Genomic DNA, 21,383 nt, shown 5'->3' with positions numbered 1-21,383 from the left:
ATATACATACATATGTGTGCATGTATACATTGTCTCTGTACATAAAAGCCTTCGATGCTTTCTGGAGATATGCACAAGGTTAAGTAAGGCCTGCAAGAACTGAAATATTATCCAGCTTGCACATTCGTTTGTCAACACTCATAGTCATCCATGAAAGATAGATTCCTAGGAGAAATAAGGAAGAAGTAGTAAATTTTTATAAAGGTGAGAAAGAGAAAAAGATCAGAACATGAGCTTGAGTTTGATGGGCAGCGAAATTTGTAATACTGGTCCACTGAATGCAGAGACCAGCGGACAACTGGGATGGTCCCACTTAAAAGAAGTAAGGATTGCATAGGGGCATGAAAAACAACCCACGTCATCATAAAAATCTTGTCTGTCTATATCTATTCTTTTTCAGATTCTTTTCCCGTATAGGTTATTACTACCACAACATAGTAAATCGACTATATTTTAATAAAAAAATAAATAAATAACAATTAAAAAAAAATCTTGTTTATCTAGCCCTGACTCTCACCAGGGCCAGACAGCCCCTAGAGAATATTTTGCAAAGGATTGGGGAGGCTCAGTTTTGTCACAATCATTAAGGGAGGGGAGTTCTATTGGTTTCTAGTGGCTTTTTTGGTGAAGAACTTTCCCAAATATCCCAAACAACGTGCAGTGTCCCCTGAACTAAACCTATAATGAATATCAACCTGTAGAATCCGGTATATAAGCATTTTCTAAGAATTTCCACCACAAAGTCCAGTGGTTTACAACAAGGTTGCTGTGGCGAATAAGTCAACGATTTTGTATAGTCCTTCTCTTAAATCTAGAATTAACAGACTACAACATTAATAGAAAATAAACTGGAAAAGGCAGCATCAGCACTGTCAGTAAGTTCCACCATGGAAATATTTTATTTGTTATTATTGATGATATGGTGGGTAGCCTGCAGAGTCCCTTGAAGCAGAGTTCACACTATTAACAACAGGAAAATGCTGCATAAAGCAGTCTGGGGATTTTGGTGAGACTATATTGATAGTATTTACTCTCTCATTTGCAAAATATCATATTTCCACGTTCTCTCCACTCCGCCTTTCTATAACTTGACTTTGGCATATCTTCCCTACAATGATTACCATCATTTCCTTCTTTCCAAATACAAATGTCTGGTTTGTAATTATCCTAATACTACTTTTAGTCTATTCTCCTTTCATTTTCCTGTACTTCCTATATGGAATGTCTTCTGACGTTCCTGTCTTAAATCCAATTTTATTTGTTATAGAGTATGTACACACAAGCAAGCTTCTGACTTCTTTTTTTTTTTTTTTTTTTTTTTTGCGGTACGCGGGCCTCCCACTGTCACGGCCCCTGCCGCCGCGGAGCACAGGCTCCGGACGCGCAGGCTCAGTGGCCATGGCTCACGGGCCCAGCGGCTCCGCGGCATGTGGGATCCTCCCGGACCGGGGCACGAACCCGCGTCCCCCGCATCGACAGGCGGACTCCCAACCACTGCGCCACCAGGGAAGCCCCTGACTTCTTTACTATGTGTTCCAGTGAAATCACCCCCAAACATTAGCATAGTGAAATGCACATTGTACTAAAAATTAATTTTATTCTATTGTTCCTTTTCATGACAGATATATTCAGTGATTATATTATTGATTAATTACATTTCAAGATACTAAGGGGGTGACACAAAATATTTGTTATTAAGAAGAGGACAGAGTCTAAGAGGGTTGAGAACCACAGTTTGGTCCACAGCGAATGACAGAAGACAGGAAAACCACAAGCCTCCTGCGTGTACCTCTGTACCACTTCATTTCATGACTATCGTGTACAGCTGATACCATCATGGCTAGAAGGAGTTAACTCCCCCATCCAGCTACCCAACTTAAGTCAAGGGAGCTGCATAAGGAGTCGCACAGATCAGGTTTCTAGTATCTACTTTGCCACTAACCACCGGTGTGACCTTTAGCAGCTCACTGGGATCACTGTGGGCCCCCATTTCCTTAACTGTAAAATAAGGGCATTGGAATAAATTACTTTTAAGGTCCTTTCCAGCTCTATCACAAAATGCATAATTTTGATTCTAAGACTTAGGCGCTGATCAGAAGAAACTGATTCCTTTAATAAATGTATATAAAATATATCCTGTGGGTAGCAATTATATTTCCAACCACAATATATTTTTTAAGTACTCAGTCTAGTCAAGTCTTTAAAAATGCCATGTCTTATAAAACTACAAAAATGTTTCCTCAAAAAAGAAGTCCCCCTTCACTTTATGGAGTGAGCACATTTATTATGAGAACAGTCACCAATCTGAAGGGGACATCTACTTTTCTAGCACCATTCTGCTCCCTGTCGTAAAAGTCACAGTTTTCTTTTTTGCTTTGAATTCTTGAAATAAAAATGATTTTATCTCTCTGCCTTTCCAATCATATATTTTTGGTAGCTCTAACCTTCTCCACAGAGGTCTTCTAAATTCTAATAGTCCACAGAAATAACAGTTCAACAAAATCTATACACAACTGAACACTGACCACAGACAAGGTGTTCAAGAACAAGTGCTATGCTGTGAATCAACTTCTTGTCCAAGTAACTATTTCATCGACAACGAATTTTGCCCTGGAGCTTTTGAAAAACACAATAGAAATCTGTTAAGTTGGCAGTCTTGCTGAACTTCAGCTATTTTATCTAACCAGGTCCTTGGTAACAATAGATACTTGAGAGCTTCTTTTTGATAAAACTTGATTTGGAGCCTAGGTGCGGAGAGCAAATGGACCAAACCCGATATTCTGATGGCAACTTGCTGTTTTCGTTTTAGAAACATACATATAGAAATAAGGCTTAGGAGTATCACCGTAACACATACACATGTGTATGCTTTAGGAAAACCTCATGCTTAAAAACTTCCATTTAATAAGACAAAAACAAACAAACAAACAAAAAAAGACTTAAAAGTTAGAATATTCCTATTTGGTTTTCAGAAGCACCCCGCACTATCATCTTTTCAAAAACATATTAATCACCTCTGTTATATGCAAAGTGGGACTGAATTTCTCCAATTTTGATCGAAGGACTTTTATTTTTCCAGGAACACATCTAATCCTTAACACAAGTTCATTAAGTAGGTATAGAATCCAGTCTTGATTACCTCTCTGGGAGTTATATATAATTTACTTCAAAGTTTTCATACCAGGTTTGCTCATTTCTGTCACCCAGCTCGTTTCTGGGCAGGCTGCCCACATGCCCCACCACCCCATAAATCAGTTTTGGTGTTTGAGATATGCAAGCTCATTTAAAAATTAACCTAAACAAAACCAAATAATTAGAAAGGCAACTTGCCCACAATAACAATGAAAATCGTTTTCAAATCAAACGTGTAATACATTCCAAAGACAAACACAAATGACTTCGTAAATAACCATGATTTTGGATTATCTTTGCCTCTATTCCTCTCATTAACATGAATAATTCAGAGTGCTTCCTATACTTGATGAAACTGTCTCCCCTCAATAATTCGTTTTTAGTACACAGAAAAATCGCATCCTTATGTTTTTCCAAAGGTTTAAATTAGACCATATTTTAAAATGCAACTTTACTTTCAAAATTATCCATAGCTTGGGTTCATTCTTTTCAATGCTATCCTGGCAGCAAGTAAGGAGACCCTTGTGCCTTCAAGGCAAGGGCAGTATAGAGCAGTGTAACAGGTAAGAAGACAGAAGCCCCACCTTTCTTTGGTTCGTGATAATCTTCAAGTACATATCCATTATTTGCAAAGTGTGAGCGAGATTGCCAGTATCTTTTTCCTTAAAAATACGGAAGTGCTTTGGGACACCCAGATTTGAGTAAAAAGAATTTCCCAACGTTCTGGCCACACTGAAGGAACAATATTTTTATTAGGTGACTTAATTTTAAGTGATAAAAATATCCTAACATTGCAGTTCCAGATAAAGCAGACATTCCCAAATGGGAAAGCATTCTGGATGGGGGGAGGACTCAAAACCTCAAATCTTGCTTTAATGACAACATGAACACAATGAAGGGTGTGTGTCTATCTGCCGATTATATACAAATTCATCTAGATTCCCAAACACAAATATAAAGATACTATGTAGATAGACATTTTACTCGTATCTTATATAATACCCTATATTACGCATACCGAATGTTTGTGCGGGAAAGAACGTGTATGTCTTAGGTCTACTTAATTTGGGGGTTAGAATATTAAGTTAGTCTCCCATTTTGTCAATTCTTCCTGGGAAGATGTTACATTCTTCTGCAAACCACACTAATTTTCTGGAGTCATGGGGCTGTTTCATGCACTGCATCAGAGCACCAAATGCTACCCTTGTGACCAGGAAGAAAGGGAAAGAATGCCATCAGGAGGAGCCTGCAGCTGCACTAACTCTCAGCTTCTCTCTGGTAACAAAAAGGTGGGGGAAAAAAAGAGCAATCAGATTTCAATGGAGTATACACCAGCCTTGGCCAAAGGCTTTAAAACTTTTTTGATTTCTTCTTTCATTGAAAATAAAAGGAGAGGAGCTTACAGTGTAATAAACCAAACACAACAGTTGCTGAACTTGGGTCAAGATCAGATACCATTACAGCTTTTGGGATGTTCATGGAAATGTCTAAAGTGAGGATGTATGTCTTGATACCTGTGAAAATAAAACATTATGCTTTGAGTGGGAGAGAACAGATGGTTGGTAATGGTTTAAAACATTTATGTTTTTGGACTGTCAGCAAGCCTCTGTATTAAAAAATATGGTGTTGTAGTCACTACAGACCAACAACTATCTGCAAGGCTCATTTTCTGGAGGATGCTACTGTAATAAAAGAGATAAAACCCAAATGAGGCCAGAGGAAAATTCCTCTTGTTTTCTCAGGTCATTCAATGTGTGCTATTTCTTATTGACTATATTCAATCAAAATGTTTTCTGTGTGATGAGAGGACTTAAATTTTTCCTCAATAATGAGTCAACTACCAGTGCCCGGGTATTGTATCCTTTTTTGGATACATGGGGAAGAACTGTAATTTTGTTCTGTGTATCTGAATCATGCTGACTGAAGCCTTAAAAACCCTCTGAGCAATCATAAAATCTGGTAGTCCAGGGTACTCTCGCCCATGAAAAGCAATGACAATCTCCTTATTCTCAATTTGGTAGACAGGCATATTGTACTATAATTATGTACTGGAATTGGCAGGTGCCAGGCCACCGAACTAGGAAGACAGATAAATATTAACTACAGTCACACTGTATTTTGGTGTGTATATATGTCAGTCTAAAATAAGTCCACGTCCTTTAAACCCAATGGAATAGTGACAAACACAGATAAAACTGTATACAGAGAGGTTAACACAATGTTTGGGCTTAAACTAAAGAAAAATAAATACTGGTAAATAATACTCTTAATTACTATAAAAACTGCTAAAGGAGAGTCCTATTAAACATCCACAGTGTTTTGATTTGCTCGTGATAACATAATGGGGGAAAAGTCACACAAGCACACACTCTGTATGATTTACTTCCTATCCCTTTGAAAACCCTGGGAACTGTTCAGGACAGGTTTGCTGATGCGAGGGAGTTGGGGGTGGACCTGCAGGAAGAGGAGGGAGAACCAGCGGCCGCTCCAGCATCGCTCCTGTGAACTTAGTTGGAAATAACTGCTGACAGACATCAAACATAACACCTTTTAGCCTCCTAACAGAAACACGCTGATAGGCAGGATGTTGAAACGGGGCAGAAGCGGGAGCAGGTAACCGTGCAAAAGTAACAGCTGCGGCAACAAAGCAACCACGCAGTTCCTACTCTCTCCCACCCACCTCGGGCCCCTCCCCAGGGCACCCCCAACCCCCTTGCCCGGCCCGGATGGAACCTGGGCTCCGAGTCTCCGCACTTCCCTCCCACGTGGCCCGCAGCCTCAGCAAGAGCCTCTGCGAGGTCTCGGAGTTTGGGACCGATGCAAAAAGGGGCATCACAGCAGAGATGCTCATCTTTCTGCCAAACACGCTGGAGGACCTGATAAACCGCCATCAGAAACTCAAGACCGTTCCTCCTGATGTCTTCTTTCCAACCTCGGCTGGCTTGCCCCGAGTGGGGGCTGGCACCAGAATCCTGGGGTGCAGGGTGACCCGCCCCGCCGGGGCTCAGGAATCCAGCACAGGTAGCTCCCGAGTTCAGGCACCCGTCCTCCTCCGCCGCCCCTCTCCGAGTCTTCGCACCCCCTCCATCTCCCGGACCCCCTTTCCCCTCAGCACAATCAATAAAGTGAACGGGAGTGGGTTCAAATGGGGGGGGGTAGGGGATTAGGGTAGAAAGAGAAGATGCCTTCTGCAGTCATCAGAGATGGAGTACCTGGAAAGGTGAGGGTGCGCTTCCCCGCCCACCCAGACCCCTCTCCTACCGAGGGTGCAAGCGGCGCCCCCGCAATCTCGGCCCCTCCAATCCCGGACCCCCTCCCCCACGCCCCGACCCCCGGCGGTTACCTGGCGAGCGGCTAGGGGAGCTGAGGGTGCCGGCACGGACTGCTTTCACGGGAGCGGAGCTTCGGCGGGAAACTTCCCCGAGCTCCGGGGCAAACTCTCGCGGACTCCGCCCGCCGCGGGCCGCGCGGTGGGCAGGAGCGCGGTGCCGGAGCTGGAGCGGCGCTGAGCCCGGCGCTCGCCCTCGCCCTCGCCCGTCCGACTGGGGCTGCGTCGCCGCCTGGGCTCTCGGCCGCTCCCGCTCCCGCCGCCGCCCCGCCCCGCGGCTCCGCCCCCCGGTTCCCCCACCAACCCCTCACTCCCCTCAGCCGCGCGCCCGCCTGCCGGCCTCCCCGTCTCCGCCTTTGTCGCTCTCTGGCTGTCACTCTCTGGCCTTACCTCTGCTGGCCACTCGCCCTCCCTCCCAGCCCTAGGGCTCTGGTGCCACCCACTCCTGGTCCAGGGAGTGGTGATCTCCGGCGTTTGTCTCCTAAGTCACCTTCTCTTCTTCACCTCTGCCCTGTCTCAGATTCTTCCCCAAGTGTTCTAGAAACACCTGAAGGAGAAATCTATAGGTTAGTAGGTTGTGACAAGCAAGCACTGACTCCAAAGTCTTAGAATTTCTTTTGCTCTACAGACAGATTTATCTATTATTTATATATATTATTATATAGATAGATCTATATCTATACCTATATCTCTATCTGTATATGAAATAATAGGTCAGTAAATTCCAGTAAGGATATATGCGCCACAGGCGAGTTTGGCAGCAGGTTTGTGTAAGGCAAAGACTTCCCAAAAAAGCCCTGTACAATAATCCAAGACCTTGTAGCTCTCTCAGGCCACACCTTTCAAAATCCAGCAAGCTGAAGTTGGCAGACCAAGGTCAGGACGGATTTTTTTTTCCTTATCGTTAAAGGAAACTTCGTTGAAATCTAAACATTAGTTCCAAATATTATGCTAGCAACAATTTGACCAAACTAGGGCAAACAAAATTAGCATAACCCTTGATTCCTTACTTTGCATTCAGGTAGTTTCTATGTGTTAACAAAGAAAAACTAATTTTTTAAAAAGTAGTAAGTGTCTAAACCTACCTCATTGCTATATTAGAGTACATATTTTTTCAAACGGAGATGTTATCAACCTTCTACGTTTATCAGTAGGTCTTTTTTTGTTGTTGTTTTTGCGGTACGCGGGGCTCTCACTGTTGCGGCCTCTCCCGCTGTGGAGCACAGGCTCCGGACGCGCAGGTTCAGCGGCCAATGGCTCACGGGCCCAGCCGCTCCGCGGCATGTGGGATCCTCCCGGACCGGGGCACGAACCCGTGTCCCCTGCATCGGCAGGCAGACTCTCAACCACTGCGCCACCAGGGAAGCCCCAGTAGGTCTTATTCTTACAAGTGGGTTAGGAAGAACACATCTGGTGGTAGTACACTTTGGTTCCGTGAAGAAATACTGTAATAGGACTTGTTTGCGTGATTCTGGTTTCTTTTAAACACAGTCTGATTTTTGTTACAAGTTTTATCTTAATTTTGTATGTCTGCTGTTTGTTATTAACGTTTAACTCGGATACTGCACTGAAGGCCTTATTCACCACTAGAATGAACCTCTTTTTCTGCTGTTGGAGTTTTAAAGAAACAAGGTAGTGGCCCTGAGCTATATTTAACTGGAAATGGATGAGTGCTTATTGAATGAATTAACCAATTTAACTTAGTCATTTTTGGTTTGGTCCCACGGGTGTCATTCCATGTTCTATGAGCTCTCGGGGTTGTAACCATCTATTACACTTGAGCAGTGAATAAATCCCAGCCGGGGTCAGGAGACCTGGACTCTACTTCTTGGCTACTTCAAGTCATACAATTTTTGTGGCCTCTACCTTCTCATTTGTAAAATAAAGGAGTCAAGCAAGAATATCATTATAACTCTGTTGTTTCTAAATTCTTAAAGTTTTTGTAGCTCATGGGGGAAACTGGGCACAGTCAGGTCAGTTCTCATGGAATTTGCCTGATTGATGTGCTTCTAGACATTTCCGTCCACTGTGGAATTTTCCAGTCTTTAGAATCTATTTCATTTGTCTATGATAGCAAATCAAACACTTTGAACTGTGAACTGTCTTCCATTCCTAAATCCTTGTCCAAACCCATTAAAAATATTTTAATGACTAAGGAAATTGAATTTTGTGAATTTTCAACACTGATGAATAAAGGATCAAAGAATCACCTTAAAAAGCATACAAAGCATCGGTATAAGATGTATATTCCCATGGCATTTGATGACATGGTTATGGCATAGTATGAGAGTTACGTGGATAAGTGAAAATAGCACCTTCTTAAATTTTGTAGTTAAACTAGTTTAATTTTTACATAGTGCATTATTTCTAAAACATCGGTTCACAGCATGTTTCTAAACTCTCCAGTGTATTAATTTTGTTTAGTTCTTTGAATTTCTTAAAGTGCTGAACTATTGATTGTTTCTGGGCAAGCATGAAGCTTACAGATCACTGATCCTTTAATGTGTAGGTTGGTAACAATTATAGTCATAGAAGAAGTTTCTGCATCAAATCCCAAGGTACGTTCGTTGACAAGAGTGCCTTTGGAGAAAGAGGACTTCATCATTCATAAGTTTATTTGTGAAACACACACACTGCAGATATCATTGGATTAAGTATAAGAAATGCAAACCTCGCTTTGAAAATAGTGTAACTTGTAATATAAAGAATGAGCCAAGTGGGGCTTCCCTGGTGGCGCAGTGGTTGAGAGTCCGCCTGCCGATGCAGGGGACACGGGTTCGTGCCCTGGTCCGGGAAGATCCCACATGCCGCGGAGCGGCTGGGCCCGTGAGCCATGGCTGCTGAGCCTGCGCGTCCGGAGTCTGTGCTCCGCAACGGGAGAGGCCACAACAGTGAGAGGCCCGCGTACCGCAAAAAAAAAAAAAAAAAAAAAGAATGAGCCAAGTGAGGGGCTCATAGTTTATGAAAGCTGTGTGTGAGGAGGATGGGGTAGAGGTGTAGGAAAAGAGTAGGGAAGGATATTTTTCCGGTGTCTCTATGCACATAAAAAAGCTACTTTAAGGTACAAGTACAACACTATTACGGGATCGTTCTTGCTATTTTTGAGTTTGTGCTTTTCTTTAGCCATGCAGTTTCAAATGATGATTTGCCTTAATAAATAGCCAAAATAATAATTCAGCTGAAATGTATTAAGCACAATGTACAAGGCCATATGGGGGTTACAAATACCTCTAGATCATCTTATTTATAGCTCCAGCTGTTTTGTTGAGAGAAAGCAGAGATATATTTACCTGGAAAGAAGTATTTTTACATGAGTCCACAGAGGATAGGCCAGAAGCTATTGTAATTTCCCTTTAACTTTTCTTGCTCTTATTCTGCAGAGCAGGAGTAAAACAAGAAAAATAATCAAAGAACATCATCGATGTTGATTCACGATCAAGAGAACACAAGCTACCCCACTGAACCAGAGGACAGAATGGCAGGACTCTTGTAATAGATGAGAGAAACCACTTTATCCAGACTTTTCGGGTTGGGGGAGGGGAATAAAAATAATTCTTAAGGAAAAAGAGGTTGAAAACCATTTTTAAAAAGCTTAGTCTAGTGAGATGACATGGAAAGAGTACTGGACAACTGGATTTGCTTCCACGAAGTTGGGCAAGTCTGTTCTCTCTGGGCTCAGTTTTTATCACCTGTAGTGCATGAGGTCATGGGAATGGATGGTCCCTGATGATCCTTCCAAATTCAAAACTTCCCTGATGTCTGATCAAGATCACTTATTTTGATCAAGCTATTCCGATGATTATTCAACTTCACAGATCAATGGATCTGCACAGTGACATCCAAAGTGAACTCTAATCAGAAAATAAAAGCCTGGGGTTGGCTTTTCTTCAGTAGAAGAAATTCAAAACAAAAATGAGAGCACACTAGAGGACTGTGGTACTGGTTATCCAACGTTGATCTACAGGATGCAGGATGTGGTATGGTACAAAGTAGCACTTACTCTCTGAAATTTCAGAAGAAAACATCTTATCATTTTAATATTAGGGATAAATAGGACAAAGACAAACCATTAAAACTTTACAGACTAGGAGGGGTCTGGAAGCATAATGATTTATTTACTTCCCGCTATACCCAGCACTGTAAAGCAAAGTTTGCTGTTTGAGGTTGCTCAAAATTATTGAGAGATGGGGAAATAAAGATTTGGCTCTGTGAGCTCTGCTTTTAACACTTTTTAGGGAAGAAATTATTTTCTTCAAAAATTAAGAAAAATTATCAAGGACCAGATATATATAACTAAAGCACAAATTAAGTGTCCAGAAGAATATTGAAAAAGAAAAAGGAAAAAGTGCATGATGGGACAAAACACAGGACTAATGGTAAATGAGGAAGGACTAAGATCCCTAAAGAATTAAAAACTTTAAAATAGAGAACAAGATAGTATTGGTCAAACAGATAAACTAAAATATAATTATAAACAAAAATGAAACAAAATGTGTTACCATTATTATTATTTTTCTGCTGCCCAAGTAAAGCAATGATTCAAGGTCAAATAAATTAGAATAGTCAGAACCTAATAGTCTTGGTAAATAGAATAAGACAATAAATATATATTGATTGGTTGAATAAGAACAGCTCACAGTTATTTTAGGAAAATCAAAGTCACTAGGGAAGTTATGTATATAATTTTTTAAACTAAGACAGTATGAATTTCATTTAAAAAATAACAAAAATAAAACCTTTCCAAATAGTCACTTTTAAGTCTTAAGCAATGAAATTTTATAAAAATTTTATAAAACAGTGTTTATATGGAGAAAAATCTAAATTGGAAACATACAACATGTAGAACTATAAATGTGCCTCTGTATAAAGAAATTCTATCTTACAGCTTTGATGGTTTTTATTTTCTTTTTTTTCACATCTTTATTGGAGTATAATTGCTTTACAAAGGTGGGCTAGTTTCTGCTTTATAACAAAGTGAATCAGTTATACATATACATATGTCCCCATGTCTCTTCCCTCTTGCATCTCCCTCCCTCCCACCTTCCCTATCCCACCCCTCTAGGTGGTCACAAAGCACCGAGTTGATCTCCCTGTGCTATGCGGCTGCTTCCCACTAGCTATCTATTTTACGTTTGGTAGTGTATATATGTCCATGCAACTCCCTCACTTTGTCACAGCTTACCCTTCCCCCTCCCCATATCCTCAAGTCCATTCTCTAGTAGGTCTGTTTCTTTATTCCTGTCTTACCCCTAGGTTCTTCACGACATTTTTTTTTTCTTAGATTCCATATATATGTGTTAGCATATGGTATTTGTCTTTCTCTTTCTGACTTACTTCACTCTGTATGACAGACTCTAGGTCCACCCACCTCACTACAAATAACTCAATTTCTTTTTATGGCTGAGTAATATTCCATTGTATATATGTGCCACATCTTCTTTATCCATTCATCCGATGATGGACACTTAGGTTGTCTCCATGTCCTGGCTATTGTAACTAGAGCTGCAATGAACATTTTGGTACATGACTCTTTTTGACTTATGGTTTTCTCAGGGTATATGCCCAGTAGTGGGATCGCTGGGTCATATGGTAGCTCTATTTGTAGTTTTTTAAGGAACCTCCATACTGTTCTCCATAGTGGCTGAACCAATTCACATTCCCACCAGCAGTGCAAGAGTGTTCCCTTTTCTCCACACCCTCTCCAGCATTTACTGTTTCTAGACTTTTTAATGATGGCCATTCTGACCAGTGTGAGATGATACCTCATTGTAGTTTTGATTTGCATTTCTCTAATGATTAATGATGTTGAGCATTCTTTCATGTGTTTGTTGGCACTCTGTATATCTTCTTTGGAGAAATGTCTATTTAGGTCTTCTGCCCATTTTTGGATTGGGTTGTTTTTTTGTTATTGAGCTGCATGAGCTGCTTGTAAATTTTGGAGGTTAATCCTTTGTCAGTTGCTTCATTTGCAAATATTTTCTCCCATTCTGAGGGCTGTCTTTTCGTCTTGTTTATGGTTTCCTTTGCTGTGCAAAAGCTTTGAAGTTCCATTAGGTCCCATTTGTTTATTTTTGTTTTTATTTCCATTTCTCTAGGAGGTGGGTCAAATAGGATCTTGCTGTGGTTTATGACATAGAGTGTTCTGCCTATGTTTTCCTCTAAGAGTTTGATAGTTTTTGGCCTTATATTTAGGTCTTTAATCCATTTTGAGCTTATTTTTGTGTATGGTGTTAGGGAGTGTTCTAATCTCATACTTTTACATGTACCTGTCCAGTTTTCCAGGCACCACTTATTGAAGAGGCTGTCCTTTCTCCACTGTATATTCCTGCCTCCTTTATCAAAGATAAGGTGACCATATGTGCGTGGGTTTATCTCTGGGCTTTCTATCCTGTTCCATTGATCTATATTTCTGTTTTTGTGCCAGTACCATACTGTCTTGATTACTGTAGCTTTGTAGTATAGTCTGAAGTCAGGGATCCTGATTCCTCCAGCTCCGTTTTTCGTTCTCAAGATTGCTTTGGCTATTCAGGGTCTTTTGTGTTTCCATACAAATTGTGAAATTTTTTGTCCTAGTTCTGTGAAAAATGCCATTGGTAGTTTGATAGGGATTGCATTGAATCTGTAGATTGCTTTGGGTAGTACAGTCATTTTCACAATGTTGATTCTTCCAATCCAAGAACATGGTATATCTCTCCATCTGTTTGTATCATCTTTAATTGCTTTCATCAGTGTCTTATAATTTTCTGCATACAGGTCTTTTGTCTCCTTAGGTAGGTTTATTCCTAGGTATTTTATTATTTTTGTTGCAATGGTAAATGGGAGTGTTTTCTTGATTTCACTTTCAGATTTTTCATCATTAGTGTAGAGGAATGCCAGAGATTTCTGTACATTAATTTTGTATCTTGCTACTTTACCAAATTCATTGATTAGCTCTAGTAGTTTTCTGGTAGCATCTTTAGGATTCTCTATGTATATTATCATGTCATCTGCAAACAGTGACAGCTTTACTTCTTCTTTTCCGATTTGGATTCCTTTTATTTCCTTTTCTTCTCTGATTGCTGTGGCTAAAACTTCCAAAACTATGTTGAATAAGAGTGGTGAGAGTGGGCCACCTTGTCTTGTTCCTGATCTTAGTGGATATGCTTTCAGTTTTTCACCATTGAGGACGATGTTGGCTGTGGGTTTGTCATATATGGCCTTTATTACGTTGAGGTAAGTTCCCTCTGTGTCTACTTAATGGAGGGTTTTTATCATAAATGGGTGTTGAATTTTGTCGAAAGCTTTCTGTGCCTCTATTGAGATGACCATATGGTTTTTCTCCTTCAGTTTGTTAATATGGTGTATCACATTGATTGATTTGCATATATTGAAGAATCCTTGCATTCCTGGAATAAACCCCCCTTGGTCATGGTGTATGATCCTCTTAATGTGCTGTTGGATTCTGTTTGCTAGTATTTTGTTGAGGATTTTTGCATCTATGTTCATCAGTGATATTGGCCTGTAGTTTTCTTTCTTTGTGAAATCCTTGTCTGGTTTTGGTATCAGCGTGATGGTGGCCTCGTAGAATGAGTTTGGGAGTGTTCCTCCCTCTGCTATATTTTGGAAGAGTTTGAGAAGGATAGGTGTTAGCTGTTAGCTCTTCTCTAAATGTTTGATAGAATTCGCCTGTGAAGCCATCTGGTCCTGGGCTTTTGTTTGTTGGAAGCTTTTAAATCACAGTTTCAATTTCAGTGCTTGTGATTGGTCTCTTCATATTTTCTATTTCTTCCTGATTCATTCTTGGCTGGTTGTGTATTTCTAAGAACTTGTCCATTTCTTCCAGGTTGTCCATTTTATTGGCATAGAGTTGCTTGTAGTAATCTCTCATGATCTTTTGTATTTCTGCAGTGTCAGTTGTTACTTCTCCTTTTTCATTTCTAATTCTATTGATTTGAGTCTTCTCCCTTTTTTTCTTGATGAGTCTGGCTAATGGTTTATCAGTTTTGTTTATCTTCTCAAAGAACCAGCTTTTAGTTTTATTGAACTTTGCTATCGTTTCCTTCATTTCTCTTTCATTTATTTCTGAGCTGATCTTTATGATTTCTTTCCTTCTGCTAACTTTGGGGTTTTTTTGTTCTTTCTCTAATTGCTTTAGGTGCAAGGTTAGGTTGTTTATTCGAGATGTTTCCTGTTTCTTAAGGTAGGATTGTATTGCTATAAACTTCCCTCTTAGAATTGCTTTTGCTGCATCCCATAGGTTTTGGGTCGTCGTGTCTCCATTGTCATTTGTTTCTAGGTATTTTTTGATTTCCTCTTTGATTTCTTCAGTGATCACTTCGTTATTAAGTAGTGTATTGTTTAGCCTCCATGTGTTTGTATTTTTTACAGAACTTTTCCTGTAATTGATATCTAGTCTCATAGCATTGTTGTTGGAAAAGATACTTGATACAATTTCAATTTTCTTAAATTTACCAAGGCTTGATTTGTGACCCAAGATATGGTCTATCCTGGAGAATGTTCCATAAGCACTTGAGAAAAATGTGTATTCTGTTGATTTTGGATGGAATGTCCTATAAATATCAGTTAAGTCCATCTTGTTTAATGTATCATTTAAAGCTTGTGTTTCCTTATTTATTTTCATTTTGGATGATCTGTCCATGGGTGAAAGTGGGGTGTTAAAGTCCCCTACTATGAATGTGTTACTGTTGATTTCCCCTTTTATGGCTGCTAGTATTTGCCTTATGTATTGAGGTGCTCCTATGTTGGTTGCATAAATATTTACAATTGTTGTATCTTCTTCTTGAATTGATCCCTTGATCATTATGTAGTGTCCTTCTTTGTCTCTTCTAATAGTCTTTATTTTAAAGTCCATTTTGTCTGATATGAGAATTGCTACTCCAGCTTTCTTTTGGTTTCCATTTGCATGGAATATCTTTTTCCATCCCCTTACTTTCAGTCTGTATGTGTCTCTAGGTCTGAAGTGGGTCTCTTGTAGACAGCATATATATGGGTCTTGTTTTTGTATCCATTCAGCCAGTCTGTGTCTTTTGGTAGGAGCATTTAATCCATTTACATTTAAGGTAATTATTGATATGTATGTTCCTATTCCCATTTTCTTAATTGTTTTGGGTTTGTTATTGTAGGTCTTTTCCTTCTCTTGTGTTTCTTGCTTGGAGAAGGTCCTTTAGCATTTGTTGTAAAGCTGGTTTGGTGGTGCTGAACTCTCTCAGCTTTTGCTTGTCTGTAAAAGTTTTAATTTCTCCATCAAATCTGAATGAGATCCTTGCTGGGTAATCTTGGTTGTAGGTTTTTCTCCTTCATCACTTTAAATATGTCCTGCCAGTCCCTTCTGGCTTGCAGAGTTTCTGCTGAAAGATCAGCTATTAACCTTATGGGGATTCCTTTGTGTGTTATTTGTTGTTTTTCCCTTGCTGCTTTTAATATGTTTTCTTTGTATTTAATTTTTGACAGTTTGATTAGTATGTGTGTTGGCGTGTTTCTCCACTTTGATGGTTTTGGATAGGTGGTTGGAATAGGGAAAATGTTATGTGAACACCTTACTGGAAAAATGCAATACTTTCCTCTAAACCAATATTTGGACACATACATTTTTATTTCCTGAAATGGGTTCAGTTTTTGATATGGTTGGTTAAGATATGAAGTGATCTTGAAGATGACTTCAAGACCCTAAGTCAAAATAAAATATCATTTGCAGTGGCCTGAATTGATGAGGGGCCTTCTGAACTGTAAGTTTCAACAGTGTCTAGAAGTGGGTTAGTGATGGAGCCTTCTTTGACAAACATTTTGCTAATTAATTCACCAAGCATGGCTGTCTAGTCAGTGTGGGTACTCTGTGTTGGTGCTTTGGATACAAGAATTAATGAGATATGATCCCTTTTAATAAGGTGATAACTAATGAATTCAAATCACGTATCATTAAATTTAGAAATGCTAAGCCTATAGGAAAAAATAAAAGAAAGATTCACTGAGAGTTTAAAAAAAGGCAAAATTGAAATAGCTTTGAATGATATCTATTCAATGATGTGTATGCGTATGTGTGTATGAGTTTGTATTTGAAGAAAGCAAGCTCTTAAGAGATTTGATGAAATCAAGAGAGTATGTCAATGATGTATCCTAAGATAAAATATGGCATTTGAGGGCAGAGAGTAATTCTAAATCCACCCCTCCCATGCAATGAAATATTTCCTTGTCCAGTGCTGGGAGTATTTGTGATATACGGTTTGCCTCACCAAATCTAATATCATTTCATCCCTGAGGGACACAGGCTGTGGTGACTGTCCTAGCTCTTTTTGAGGACTTCTTGCTGACTGTTCATTCAAAATGAATACTGTGAACAAGAGGATTTTTGTAAAAATGAAGATAAATAGTGATTTTTGAAAACTAACGTATATAATGAAAAATTAGTGTAAAATTCAAGAAATCTGGTAGCCTCATAAAATGTAGCATATGTATTGCAAATATTATTTTCTGAGGTTGATACTCAAAATAGCTGAAAACAGAAGCAGCTCAGCTTAGTATCATTAAACTCATGTGATTTAGTTAGTTATCTACATCTCACCTTATGTCAGCACATAATTATTGTTAACACTATTTGGATACTTGGTATATTTAAAAGTCTTTTTTTTGCTTGTGTTAAAAAAGGAATTAAATTGTTTTCTCATAGTACTTAGAAAAGAGGAGAAGAAAGAAGTTAATATTGATTAGATATTTATTTGCTTGCTTTTGTCTTTGTGAGAGCTAATGACAGTGGGATTTAAAACTTGAAAGACTGCCTTTTCTAGTGGAAAAAAGGACACTATTTCTGGCTTATAATTTTGAAAGTAACTTGAACCTTAGTACTAAGGTAAAAGTAAACAAGTTCTGGATATGGTCTCTTGCTTAAATTCATCTTTCAACATATTTCTTAACACATGGGAACATCCAAGAATAAACTTTCCAAGAAAGAATGTGACTTTTTGCAACTCCCTCAAAAAGTTATCAAATTTAAGTTCATGGGGAATTACAGATTTAAGCACTGATGAGTTAATTGTTAGAATATTAAAAATACCTGAGCGATATGATATCACTCTTACCTCAGAATCTCTTACCTGCATCATCTTTTCTCTCTCCTCTTGGCCCACATTCTATGTTCTAGTCACTGTGCTGAGCACTTTAATTCTTAATTTCAAATCACTGATAATATTTTGAAAAATTCTCCATGCACAGAGTGAGTCTGTAGTATACTTATTGATTCCATGTAATTTTTCAGTGTCGAGTGACACCTTTTAGAAGCTTTCACAACATCATATCTGATACATCTTTATGGTTTATTTTTCATTTTGATAGGAAGGACTATTTAACAAATCTGCACAGAGACGTTCAATCTGCATTTTTCAGACATATTTGACTGCACTTCTGGAAGTACTAAATCACTTATACATGATACACATGTCCAGAAACTATAAAAATCTCCTACTATTTGTTTTTCAACCACAACTAACAGCAAAGGAGTAAAATACCAGTATACTATCTTTGGAACACTGTCTCTACCTCTGGGTTAGATGTGCCAATATCTTCTTCCCCAGTGTAGGCATTCGCCCATATCTGTTTTTCAAGCTGACCGGAGTCTTTCATGGGAGAGAAAAGTGAAATGTGTTTCAAGGTGACAAAAAAGCAGGAAGGAGGGCAAAGACTTTACAGGAAGATATAGAAACAAATATGGCTCAACTTGACGACTTTACTGTAAATGTGGTAAAGACCAGGAATTGATGTGTAAAAATAATGTTTGACAGGCACTCCCTTGCTATGAATAAATTTTTAAATCACCCTTTGGATTAAATGCAATAAAATGGTATTACTTTTAATTGAAATGACTTATCATAGATGGTGAACACAGAATAGCTAGAGCCTGTGGGATGAGCAGAGAGCAGCCAAGAAATGACCTTATACGCAATGAAAAAAGCATCACTAGGGAGGAAAGGAGAAGCCCAGTGTTTGTTATTCCTTCCTACTTTTCTTGAATATTTAGAAAACATGTCTGTTGATGGAAAGAACTAGTAAATATTTATAGGTACCATGACCTACCTTAGGTAGCCTGTCTCTTCAGCAGATTAGACTGGCCTCTTTTAAACATTCGTTTTAAAATTTAAATTGTACCTGCATGAGAAAAAATGCTTTTCCTCAAACCATCTCTTTCCTGCTGTATAGTTCTCATCTGCAGGAAAATAAAATAGAGAACTAAATAGGATGTGGCATCATCATTGATGACTTTTATCCACTGTATAAATACAAAGAGGTGCTAGGAGCATAAGTTAATGAAAACAGAACTACAATACCAACAGAATTAGAGGTGTGGAGGCTTGGTATTGACTATCTCCAATTTATAGGCAAAAGTATTGAGGGTCAGCAAACTTGGGGGAGATTCTTATAAGTTGTTCTGATAATTCATAATCATCTCTGAGAATTCTGAAAAATGGAAAGAGAATTGGAAGGAAAACTACATCGTCATATTAAGTGCCAAGTATAGTGCCTGGCATACTATAGGCAAGCATGATTTATTTATTGACAGAATCAAGTTAAACTTAAAATAAGCTTTATGGAAAAGACCAAGTAATCTAGCATCATTTAAGCTGTCTTCAAAATTTTAAACACTGAAAAATATTTTAAAGAAAATGGGCTGAGATTGACAGCATCAAGGATCATATAATATTACACACATGTATATTTGGAAACCATATCTTTTGTCTGTTTATCAGATATTTATTGAGCAACTCCCGTGTCCACAGCTGCCTCTTTGGATAGGCATGTAAACAAGAAAAATAAGATCTCTGCCTTTACGCCAGTTACGCTCTAGTGAGAAGAGGATACTAAGTAAGTACACAAAATAAATAAACATGATATGCAAGACTGAAAGTTTCTATGAAGGAAATAACAAGGGTTATATGATAGTTAATAGGGGAAAAGGGCACTGAGGTAGAAGTTCAAGAAAGAAGGTGATGTGTGAGCTGAGTCCTCAAAGATGAGAAGGAGTAAATTAAGTCAAAACCCTTGGGAACAGTTTTCTGGGCAGAAGGATCAGAATGTGCAAAAGCTCTGAGAGGGGAAAGAGTTTGGTGTATTTAGGGAACAGAAAGAAAGCCAAATGGGCTGTGGGTGGCAGGATGAGTCCTCATAAGCGAGGGCTAAAAATCAAAGGGCTCGGTTCATGGAGAGCTCGTGGACATGACAAGGCATTCACACTTTCTTTACGTGTGGTGGGAAGCCGCCAAATGGTTTTAAGAATAGTCAGATTTGTATTTCTTAATAGTGGATGTAAGTAAACGATAGTTCGAATGAACACAGAGGTTGTATTATTGTTTCAAGGACTGAAACATCTTTTAAAATAGAATAATTTCTCCTTGAAGAATGTTCTCTATGTGGGCCTAGCTTTAGGTGTGTGGAAATAGTTTATTAATCATAAGATGAGAACCCCTTACGTCAGAGACACACACACATACACACACACACAATACAGCAAGTCAATTATTTTTGTGTCTAGCTTACATCTTTAACAAAAATCGTAAACCACCATATAAGTGTATGGTTAAATTTAGGATCAATCCTATAATTAATTCTGGTGAGGTTTTGCATATGATTATGAATGGATCTTTGATTTGGCTAAAGTGATCTGAAAAGGGAAGATTTCTCCAGGTCTCTTTCAACCGTTATCATTGGCATTCCCACTGAAATTGTGGACCTCTTTAGGCTTTTACACCTTGAAAAATAGCAACTCTGAGACTTGCTTGGTTTTACTATTTGTTAAAGAAAAGTACCCAGCTGGAGCTGCACACCCACGAACTGGATCCCACAGACCCTCTGATGACAGGAAACAGCAGGCCCTAGCTCATGGCCTGAAGAACGTTGGCTGTGTTCCTGGTATTTGAGATCTTTTTTCACCATTTTGCTGTTGCTTTAATCATGTTATAAAATTGTGGTCCAAGACCCTGAGGTGACATAATTCATGGGAGAAAAGGAATCCTAGAGTTATGCAGGAAATTTGTCAGCTTAAAGCTGCAAGAGATGTGATGGTGGCCTGGGGGGTGAGGGGGCGCTGTTAGAGCTGCCTTAACAAAGTGCCACAGTCTGGTGGCTTAAACTGATCTGTAGTGGCTCACAATTCTGGAGGCTAGGAGTCCAAGATCAAGGTTTGGCAAGGTTGGTTGCTCCTAAGGCCTCTCTCCTTGGCTCGTAGGTGGCCGTCTTCTGCATAAGTCTTCCCAACATCTTCCCTCCGTACCTCTGTCCTGATAGTCTCTTAAAAGAACCACCAGTCTTATTGGATTAAGGCTCACCCTAATGACCTCATTTTAACTTAATTACCTCTTTAAAGACCCTACCTGTAGGGCTGAGAATCTGCCTGCCAATGGTTGAGAATCTGCCTGCCAGTGCAGGGGACACGGGTTCGAGCCCTGGTCTGGAAAGATCCCACATGCCACGGAGCAACTAAGCCCGTGCGCCACAGCCACTGAGCCTGCACGTCTGGAGCCTATGCTCCACAACAAGAGAAGGCCGCGCACCGCGATGAAGAGTGGCCCCCGCTCGCCGCAACTAGAGAAAGCCCTCACACAGAACCGAAGACCCAACACAGCCCTAAATAAATAAATAAAAAGATATCAATTCTCTACAAATTGATCTATTAAAAAAAAAAAAAAAAGACCCTACCTGCAAACATAGTCACATTCTTAAGTCCTGAGGGTAGGACTTCAACCTATAGGTTTTGGGGAGGATATAATTCAGCCCGTAATGGAGGGTAAGAAATCTGAAAATTAAAAGAAAAGATAATAAAAATTTTATTTATGCAGATTGAACCTCACTAAGCCCCACTCAACTTTGAACCTCACAACTTTCATGCAATATAAACTTGCAGAATCCCATAGTCTGCCCCTTTGAACTGCCCTATTCAACA

The 21,383-nt window shown here is 39.4% G+C and overlaps 1 protein-coding gene across 1 annotated transcript in view; it reads right to left on the bottom strand.

Annotated features, from left to right (window-relative positions):
- Positions 1–6,624, bottom strand: part of CHST9 (carbohydrate sulfotransferase 9) — a 235,427-nt gene extending 228,803 nt beyond the window's left edge. Inside the window, exon 1 of the mRNA XM_082852828.1 lies at positions 6,476–6,624. The gene's annotated coding sequence lies outside the window, so the exon portion shown is untranslated. The remainder of the gene's footprint in view (positions 1–6,475) is intronic.
- Positions 6,625–21,383: the final 14,759 nt, after the last annotated feature.

This window comes from Leucopleurus acutus (genome assembly GCF_964270905.1).
Source record: "Leucopleurus acutus genome assembly, chromosome: 13".
NCBI lineage: Eukaryota > Metazoa > Chordata > Mammalia > Artiodactyla > Delphinidae > Leucopleurus > Leucopleurus acutus.
Note: the sequence above shows the minus strand (reverse complement) of the source record. Positions and strands in the feature narration are given on the sequence as shown.